General features: G+C 46.9%; 1 protein-coding gene across 2 annotated transcripts in view; it reads right to left on the reverse strand.

Moving 5' to 3' along the window:
• The window catches only part of LOC133542845 (mitogen-activated protein kinase kinase kinase 12-like), a 59,230-nt gene extending 58,014 nt beyond the window's left edge, over positions 1 to 1,216 (reverse strand). For both annotated transcript variants that reach the window (XM_061887059.1, XM_061887054.1), the window contains exon 1: positions 935 to 1,216. The gene's annotated coding sequence lies outside the window, so the exon portion shown is untranslated. The remainder of the gene's footprint in view (positions 1 to 934) is intronic.
• Between the last annotated feature and the right edge of the window lie 8,712 nt (positions 1,217 to 9,928).

Consider the following 9,928-nt stretch of genomic DNA (forward strand, 5'->3'; position numbering starts at 1 on the left):
AAAGTATTTAGTCAGCCACTGATTGTGCAAGTTCTCCCACTTAAAATGATGACAGAGGTCTGTCATTTTCATCATAGGTACACTTCGACTGTGAGAGACAGAATGTGAAAAAAAATCCAAGAATTCACATTGTAGGACTTTTAAATAATTTATTTGTAAATTATGGTGGAAAATAACTATTTGGTCAACCATTCAAAGCTCTTACTGATGGAAGGAGGTTTTGGCTCAAAATCTCACGATACATGGCCCCATTCATTCTTTCCTTAACACGGATCAATCGTCCTGTCCCCTTTGCAGAAAAACAGCCCCGTCGTGTTTGGAGGAAGAAGAATACTGAGTTGCATCCCAAGAGCACCATACCTACTGTGAAGCATGGGGTTGGAAACCTCATGCTTTGGGGCTGTTTTTCTGCTAAGGGGACAGGACGATTGATCCGTGTTAAGGAAAGAATGAATGGGGCCAGATATCGTGAGATTTTGAGCCAAAACCTCCTTCCATCAGTGAGAGCTTTGAATGGTTGACCAAATACTTACTTTCCACCATAATTTACAAATAAATTCTTTAAAATTCTTACAATGTGAATTCCTGGATTTTCCCCCCCACATTCCGTCTCTCACAGTTGAAGTGTACCTATGAGGAATATTACAGACCTCCATCATTATTTTAAGTGGGAGAATTTGCACAATCGGTGGCTGACTAAATACTTTTTTGCCCCACTGTATATTATTAGTGTTGTAAATACATATTTTTATATATCTAGAAAGGGTGGTCCTAAAGAGGTAGGCATTTTTCAGAGGTCTCAAGGAGGTAATAAATACAAGATTGCGTGTGTGTGTGAGCATCACTGACAGCTGTAGCTACACCCAAACACACCATCACCGCCGTCGTGCTATGGCCGCCTTCTACTCAACGAAAACACAAACATGTCTCCTACCTCACTGTTGAGAGTCCATTACTGGAGACGTCGAAGCGTTTATAGTTTCCAGAAGATATTTATTTAGTATTCGTGTTGTAAAAATGGAGGTTGTCACAATCACGCATCCTCCTCCTCAGCATCCGACAAGCCGCCGTGACGTCGCGGCCACAAACTCCTCGGTTTTTAATTCCGGTTCAAACTTTGACAAAAAAACACACCCTCTACTTCCTACGTCTTCTTTTCCGTCCTCCATCCTCCGCGGAAGCCCACTCGGGATTATATTCGACGTCACTTATAGTAAATAAACAGGACGAGAGAGGAGGCTGGGGTGGGGGCGGGGCGGGGCAGACCTGGCGTCCAATCAGAGGAGAGCTGCCTGGTGACGTGTGCAAAGAGAGCAGGTAGGCACCGTGAGGCTACTCTTAGGCGAGGAGGGGGTCAGCTGGTGATCTAAATGATGTCATCTACCAAGCATGCAGCGATTGAGTGGACAGGACCACGTTAATCCTTTTCAAGCCTTATTAACGGACTTTAATGGAGGCCACCTTCCTGCCGCACCCCTTTTATCCAGAGGTGCCAGGAACCTGTATTAGCTATGAGGACTTTTAGGGGCCCCTTCGACCCCGAAGGGAATAAGCGGTAGAAAAATGGACTTTTAGGGGCCCCAGCAACACTGGAAACACTTTGACTTCAGTCAAGTTGAGTTTAAGTTTATTTGGAACATGCATGTGTAACGGGGTCAATTCCATCCATCCATTTTCTACCGCTTATTCCCTTTGGGGTCGCGGGGGTCGCTGGTGCTGTCACGCCAAATTTCTTCTCCCTACAAAAACCTCCCCCCCCCATTTACTTCCGGGGTCATGATTAATACAGACGTTTTGTTAACGCTATATTATAAAAATATAACGCTATATTATAAAAATACAGACGTTTTGTTAACGCTATATTATAAAAAAATTTAAAAAACTATTTACAAACACAAGCTATGGGATGACATAAGGGGAAACATGATCCCGGAAGTAAATGCGTCATCCCATAGCTTGTGTTTGTAAATTGTTTTTTAACTTTTTTTATAATATAGCGTTAACAAAACGTCTGTATTTTTTATAATATAGCGTTATATTTTTATAATATAGCGTTAACAAAACGTCTGTATTAATCATCACCCAGGAAGTAAATGGCAGGGGGAAGGTTTTTGTAGGGGGGAAGAAATTTGGCGTGACAGTGCCTATCTCAGCTACAATCGGGCGGAAGGCGGCGTACACCCTGGACAAGTCGCCACCTCGTCACAGGGCCAACACAGATAGACAGACAACATTCACACTCACATTCACACACTAGGGCCAATTTAGTGTTGCCAACCAACCTATCCCCAGGTGCATGTCTTTGGAAGTGGGAGGAAGCCGGAGTACCCGGGGAGGACATGCAAACTCCACACAGAAAGATCTCGAGCCCGGGATTGAACCCAGGACCTTCGTATTGTGAGGCAGACGCAGTAACCCTTCTGCAGATGTGATGACCGTAATTGAAATATATTTTATAATGTTTTATTATGGGCCTGCTGCAATGCCAGCAGCCCACATTATTATTTCTCATACTATGGCCAGCACTCGGATAAGCGGAAGAAGATGGATGGATAGATGGATGGGCAGCACGGTTGGGCAGGGGTTAGTACATGTGCCTCACAATACGAATGTCCTGAGAAGTCCTGAGTTCAATCGTGCTCGTGGTTTTTCTGTTTGGAGTTTGCATGTTCTCTCCGTGACTGCGTGGGTTCCCTCCGGGTACTTTGGCTTCTTCCCACCTCCAAAGACATGCACCTTGGCATAGGCCCCTCCCACCTCCAAAGACATGCACCTGGGGATAGGTTGATTGGCAACACTAAATGGTCCCCAGTGTGCAAATGTGATTGTGAATGTTGTCTGCGTTGGCCTTGCGGTGAGGTAGTGACTTGTCCAGGGTGTACACCGCCTTCCGCCCGATTGCAGCTCAGATAGGCTCCAGTGCCCCCCGCGATGGGAAATGGATGGATGGATACTTCAAAAATTGTTGTTTTTCTTCCGCACATTTCTCTTACATTCAATACGAGACGAACCGGCCAACGAACCCCCCACATACTATGTTATACCGTCGAAAAAGGGCTATTGGTACGCGCCGAAGGCGGTACTTTAAATTGGGACCGTTTCGTGATACCATGGAAAATATGGGCCACTAGAATGGGTACGCACCTTTATAATATAATCACAATATTATGCTATAATATTGTGATTATAGCATTATAGTGTGAAACCACTCTAAACAACAACGACAAACACATTTTGGAAGAATATTTGCACCGCAACACAACATAAACACTAGAGAAAAAATTCCCAGAATTCCCTGCAGCACCAATTCTTCCTAGACGCTACAATATAAACAAACGTCATTGGCGGATCTACACCTAACATCCACTGTATTGATAGCACGTACACGAGCGTAGTTCGTCGATACTACTATGATTCAATTTATATTTTTTAACATCACAAAATCTTCTTTCATTTAAAAAAAAAATGTATATTATGTTTATAAACTCAGGAAATATGTCCCTGGACACATGAGGACTTTGAATATGACCAATGTATGATCCTGTAACTACTTGGTATCGGATTGATACCCAAATTTGTGGTATCATCCAAAATTAATGGAAAGTATCAAAACAAGAGAAGAATAAGTTATTATTACATTTTAACAGAAGTGTAGATAGAACGTGTTAACAGAGAAAGTGAGCAGATATTAACAGTAAATGAACAAGTAGATTAATAATTAATTTTCTACCACTTGTGTTATGGTTTCTATTGGGGAAGGAGACGGCACAGCAGTGGGATGTCAAGTTCAATTGGTTTATTTACAACTTGATGATTACGTGGAGTGTGTATGCTACTATGTGTCTGCATTAATGGCTATGTGTTGAATTATCATATGTAAATACCGTGAGGGTTTTTGAGGTGCGTGTTGGATGAAATGGCGTCCAAATCTGAAAGGGAGCAAGCCAGAGGAAGTCCAAAGTCCAAGCGAGGGGCCAAAGGCAGGAGAGGAAGTACAAAGTCCAAAAACGAGGTCGGGGATCCAGGAAGGCAAAACGGGGGCTAGGAGAGAAGCAGCGGTGCTGACACGAACACTGTGGGAAGAGCAGGAGAAACAGGGATCAGGGAAAACACAAGGGTACAAGGAAATAGGCAACGAGCAAGATTAGGAGGAAGTCAAAGACACGCAGCTTACGAGGAGTATAGTTTACGTTCCGACATCGAGAAATCAGCGTCGGCCATCTTTATACAGCCCTCCTTCATCAACGTCAGGTGTGTCAGGTGTGGACTGTTGCCGGTTGCGACGGAGAGTGGGCGTGGTCCGCTTGATGAGTGCGGGGGCGTGTCTGGAGTTTGCAGCGGAGCCTCTGCGTGCTCTTGCAGCAGCGGGAAGCACTGAGTGTGTGTGTGACACAACAACTTGTCCTTAATAATGTAGACAAAATAATAGGTAGATAAATGACACAGTATGTTACTGCATACGTCAGCAGATTAATTGTTTGTTTACTCACTATTAAAAGACAAGTTGTCAAATAAGTTTACTATTTTATTTAAGGACAACATTGCACTCCTCTCTGAGCTGCCACCTTATCGTGGTAGAGGAGTTTGCGTGTCCCAATGATCCTAGGAGCTATGTTGTCCGGGGGCATAAAGCCCCCCTGGTAGGGTCTCCCAAGGCAAACAGGTTCTAGGTGAGGGATCAGACAAAGAGCAGCTCGAAGACCTCTATTAAGAAGACAAAACATGGACCCAGATTTCCCTCGCCCGGACGCGGGTCACCGGGGCCCCCTTCTGGAGCCAGGCCTGGAGGTGGGGCACGATGGCGAGCACCTGGTGGCCGGGCCTGTTCCCATGGGGTCCGGCCGGGCACAGCTCGAAGAAGCAACGTGGGTCACCCCTCCAATGGGCTCACCACCCACAGCAGGGGCCATAGAGGTCGGGTGCAATGTGAACTGGGCAGCAGCCGAAGGCAGGGCACTTGGCGGTCCGATTCTCGGCTACAGAAGCTAGCTCTTGGGACGTGGAACGTGACCTCACTGGGGGGGAAAGAGCCTGAGCTAGTGCGCGAAGTGGAGAAGTTCCGGCTGGATATAGTCGGACTCACTTCAACGCACAGCAAGGGCTCTGGAACCACTTCTCTCGAGAGGGACTGGACCCTCTTCCACTCTGGCGTTGCCGACAGTGAGAGGCGACGGGCTGGGGTGGCAATTCTGGTTGCCCCCCGGCTTAAAGCCTGCACGTTGGAGTTCAACCCAGTGGACGAAAGGGTAGCCTCCCTCCGCCTTCGGGTGGGGGGACGGGTCCTGACTGTTGTTTGTGCCTACGCACCAAACAGCAGTTCAGAGTACCCACCCTTTTTGGGTACACTCGAGGGAGTACTGGAAAGTGCTCCCCCGGGTGATTCCCTCGTCCTACTGGGGGACTTCAACGCTCATGTTGGCAACGACAGTGAAACCTGGAGAGGCGTGATTGGGAAGAATGGCCGCCCGGATCTGAACCCGAGTGGTGTTTTGTTATTGGACTTTTGTGCTCGTCACAGTTTGTCCATTACAAACACCATGTTCAAACATAAGGGTGTCCATATGTGCACTTGGCACCAGGACACCCTAGGCCGCAGTTCCATGATCGACTTTGTAGTTGTGTCATCGGATTTGCGGCCTTATGTTTTGGACACTCGTGTGAAGAGAGGGGCGGAGCTTTCTACCGATCATCACCTGGTGGTGAGTTGGCTGCGATGGTGGGGGAGGATGCCGGACGGACCTGGCAGGCCCAAACGTATTGTGAGGGTCTGCTGGGAACGTCTGGCAGAGTCTCCTGTCAGAGAGAGTTTCAATTCACACCTCCGGAAGAACTTCGAACATGTCACGAGGGAGGTGCTGGACATTGAGTCCGAGGGAGGTGCTGGACATTGAGTCCGAGTGGAGCATGTTCCGCACCTCTATTGTCGAGGCGGCTGATCGGAGCTGTGGCCGCAAGGTAGTTGGTGCCTGTCGAGGCGGCAATCCTAAAACCCCTTGGTGGACACCAGCGGTGAGGGATGCCGTCAAGCTGAAGAAGGAGTCCTATCGGGTCCTTTTGGCTCATAGGACTCCGGAGGCAGTGGACAGGTACCGACAGGCCAAGCGGTGTGCGGCTTCAGCGGTCGCAGAGGCAAAAACTTCCGGACGGCTTCGAAGCGATTCTGGACCACCGTCGCCGCCTCAGGAAGGGGCAGCAGTGCACTATCAACACCGTGTATGGTGCGGATGGTGTTCTGCTGACCTCAACTGCGGATGTTGTGGATAGGTGGAATGAATACTTCGAAGACCTCCTCAATCCCACCAACACGTCTTCCTATGAGGAAGCAGTGCCTGGGGAATCTGTGGTGGACTCTCCTATTTCTGGGGCTGAGGTCGCTGAGGTAGTTAAAAAGCTCCTCGGTGGCAAGGCCCCGGGGGTGGACGAGACCCGCCCGGAGTTCCTTAAGAATCTGGATGCTGTGGGGCTGTCTTGGTTGACAAGACTCTGCAGCATCGCGTGGACATCGGGGGCGGTACCTCTGGATTGGCAGACTGGGGTGGTGGTCCCTCTCTTTAAGAAGGGGGACCGGAGGGTGTGTTCCAACTATCGTGGGATCACACTCCTCAGCCTTCCCGGTAAGGTTTATTCAGGTGTACTGGACAGGAGGCTACGCCGGATAGTCGAACCTCGGATTCAGGAGGAACAGTGTGGTTTTCGTCCTGGTCGTGGAACTGTGGACCAGCTCTATACTCTCGGCAGGGTTCTTGAGGGTGCATGGGAGTTTGCCCAACCAGTCTACATGTGCTTTGTGGACTTGGAGAAGGCATTCGACCTTGTCCCTCGGGAAGTCCTGTGGGGAGTGCTCAGAGAGTATGTGGTATCGGACTGTCTTATTGTGGCGGTCCGCTTCCTGTACGATCAGTGCCAGAGCTTGGTCCGCATTGCCGGCAGTAAGTCGAACACATTTCCAGTGAGAGTTGGACTCCGCCAAGACTGTCCTTTGTCACCGATTCTGTTCATAACTTTTATGGACAGAATTTCTAGGCGCAGTCAAAGCGTTGAGGGGTTCCGGTTTGGTGACCGCAGATGATGTGGTCCTGATGGCTTCATCTGACCGGGATCTTCAGCTCTTACTGGATCGGTTTGCAGCCGAGTGTGAAGCGACTGGAATGAGAATCAGCACCTCCAAGTCCGAGTCCAGGTTCTCGCCCGGAAAAGGGTGGAATGCCATCTCCGGGTTGGGGAGGAGACACTGCCCCAAGTGGAGGAGTTCAAGTACCTAAGAGTCTTGTTCACGAGTGAGGGAAGAGTGGATCGTGAGATCGACAGGCGGATCGGTGCGGTGTCTTCAGTAATGCGGACGTGGTACCGATCCGTTGTGGTGAAGAAGGAGCTGAGCCGGAAGGCAAAGCTCTCAATTTACCGGTCGATCTACGTCCCCATCCTCACCTATGGTCATGAGCTTTGGGTCATGACCGAAAGGATAAGATCACGGGTACAAGCGGCCGAAATGAGTTTCCTCCGCCGTGTGGCGGGGCTCTCCCTTAGAGATAGGGTGAGAAGCTCTGTCATCCGGGAGGAGCTCAAAGTAAAGCCGCTGCTCCTCCACATCGAGAGGAGCCAGATGAAGTGGTTCGGGCATCTGGTCAGGATGCCACCCGAACGCCTCCCTAGGGAGGTGTTTAGGGCACGTCCAACCGGTAGGAGGCCACGGGGAAGACCCAGGACACGTTGGGAAGACTATGTCTCCCGGCTGGCCTGGGAACGCCTCGGGATCCCCCGGGAAGAGCTAGACGAAGTGGCTGGGGAAAGGGAAGTCTGGGTTTCCCTGCTTAGGTTGTTGCCCCCGCGGCCCGAACTCGGATAAGCGGAAGAAGATGGATGGATGGACAACATTGCAATAATAAACATATGTTTAATGTACCGTAAGATTTTTTTTTGTTAAAGCCAATAATGACATTTTTTGTGGTCCCCTTTATTTCCAAAAGTACCGAAAAGTACCAAAATATTTGGTACCGGTACCAAAATATTGGTATCGGGACAACACTAATACACACACACCGAGCACCCACTGGTAGAAATGTAGATTGGCGCCTATGCATACAACATGATACATCACATATGCATGCATACAACATGGTACATCACACATGCATGCATAAAACATGACACATCACACATGCATGCATACAACATGGTACATCACACATGCATGCATAAAACATGATAAATCACACATGCATGCATACAACATGATACATCACACATGCATGCATACAACATGGTACATCACACATGCATGCATAAAACATGATGCATCACACATGCATGCATACAACATGATGCATCACACATGCATGCATACAACATGATACATAGCACGTGCACGCATAAAACATGATACATCACACATGCACGCATACAACATGATACATCACACATGCACGCATAGGACATGATACATCACACATGCATGCATACTACATGAAACATCACACATGCATGCATACAACATGATGCATCACACATGCACGCATACAACATGATACATCACACATGCATGCATACATCATGATACATCACACATGCGTGCATACTACATGATACATCACACATGCATGCATACAACATGATACATCACACATGCATGCATACAACATGATACATAACACATGCGCACATAGAACATGATACATCACACATGCACGCATAGAACATGATACATCACACATGCATGCATACAACATGAGACACCACACATGCATGCATACAACATGATACATCACACATGCACGCATACAACATGATACATCACACATGCATGCATACTACATGAAACATCACACATGCATGCATACAACATGAAACATCACACATGCATGCATACAACATGATGCATCACACATGCACGCAAACAACATGATGCATCACACATGCATGCATACAACATGATACATCACACATGCACGCATACAACATGAGACACCACACATGCACGCATACAACATGATACATCACACATGCACGCATACAACATGATACATCACACATGCATGCATACTACATGAAACATCACACATGCATGCATACAACATGAAACATCACACATGCATACATACAACATGATGCATCACACATGCACGCAAACAACATGATGCATCACACATGCATGCATACAACATGATACATCACACATACATGCATACAACATGATACATCACAATTTCCAGTTTCTCTATTAAACATTTTCAAAAAAGAGTAGGAAGAAGCAGAGCTTATTTTATCCTATCCCTTTCCCTTTACATAGCAGTTGCTAAAATTTTGTTCACTTCCTGTTCTCAATTTATTCACTATATACTCCATAAGTAATAACATTAAAAATAAATAAATAGTAAGTTATATTTCATATGGTGAGATGAGTAAGATTATCTACAAAATGGCACCCATTAGCAGACATTATATCTGGCGTTTTGTTTTGCAATATTATGCAAAAGAAACTTTTCTTACCTTCTGGTACCTGCTGATGTATATTTGAGATCTGCATAAGTACTGAAAATTTGCGCGTGTCAGCCATTGTATTCCATACCGATGCCATAATCGATAAGCTTCTTCTTTTTTCTATCTTCTTATTATGGGACATTCATCCTCCACTGTTGGCATTTCTAATATAAAGTAGCGTAATGTTCTAACTTATATCTCGCCATGAAAGCGCTAAAACATACCGATGTAGTGAGTTTACATTATTCACCCAAGGAACTTTAGTTATTAGAGAGTTCCTGTCGGACTGTTTTTCATGGGACACATTTTGGGCGTTGTTGTTGCACGAGTGAGCCACGGATGAGGAAATACTACGTTATTGATTGAAGTAAAGTATGAATTTCATTAAAACAGTTAACTCCATCTTTTGAAATTCTTCCACTCCCGTCCTTGCACGCTACACTGCTACAAC

The sequence above is a fragment of the Nerophis ophidion genome, linkage group LG02 (genome assembly GCF_033978795.1).
Source record: "Nerophis ophidion isolate RoL-2023_Sa linkage group LG02, RoL_Noph_v1.0, whole genome shotgun sequence".
In the NCBI taxonomy this organism is placed as follows: domain Eukaryota; kingdom Metazoa; phylum Chordata; class Actinopteri; order Syngnathiformes; family Syngnathidae; genus Nerophis; species Nerophis ophidion.